Source organism: Cicer arietinum, chromosome 5 (genome assembly GCF_000331145.2).
Source record: "Cicer arietinum cultivar CDC Frontier isolate Library 1 chromosome 5, Cicar.CDCFrontier_v2.0, whole genome shotgun sequence".
NCBI classification, from domain to species: Eukaryota; Viridiplantae; Streptophyta; class Magnoliopsida; order Fabales; family Fabaceae; genus Cicer; species Cicer arietinum.
The window spans coordinates 16,712,779-16,713,272 of record NC_021164.2 but is presented as its reverse complement, the minus strand read 5'-3'; positions in this window follow the sequence as shown (position 1 = coordinate 16,713,272).

The window sequence follows — 494 nt, the reverse complement described above, 5'->3', positions numbered from 1 at the left end:
TGCTGCTCTAGTATCAGAAAGACGAGTCTGATCAAGAATGTTGGTAATGTACTTGGATTGAGAAAGAAGGTAGCCTCTAGGAAAGTAGGCAACTTCAATCTCCAAGAAATAGCGAAGAGTTCCCAAGTCCTTCATCTCAAACTGTTTGGCTAACTGCAATTTCAACTCATTGATTCCACTAACATCATCAACATATAGAGAAAGTATAATGCGACCATAAGTGGTGGACCTTATAAACAATGCAGAATCATGTTCACTAGAGCGGAAACCAAGAGAAGTGATCACAATAGAGAATTTCTCAAACCAAGCTCGAGGAGCCTGTTTAAGACCATATAGAGCCTTTTTTAACTTACATACTTCCCCTTGATTATGAGAAACTCCTTGCAGAGGGACCATATAGACTTCTTCATGAAGCTCACCATTTAAAAAAGCATTTTTGACATCCATTTGAGAAATATGTCATTGACGAATATATGCAACTGCAATAAGAGTAC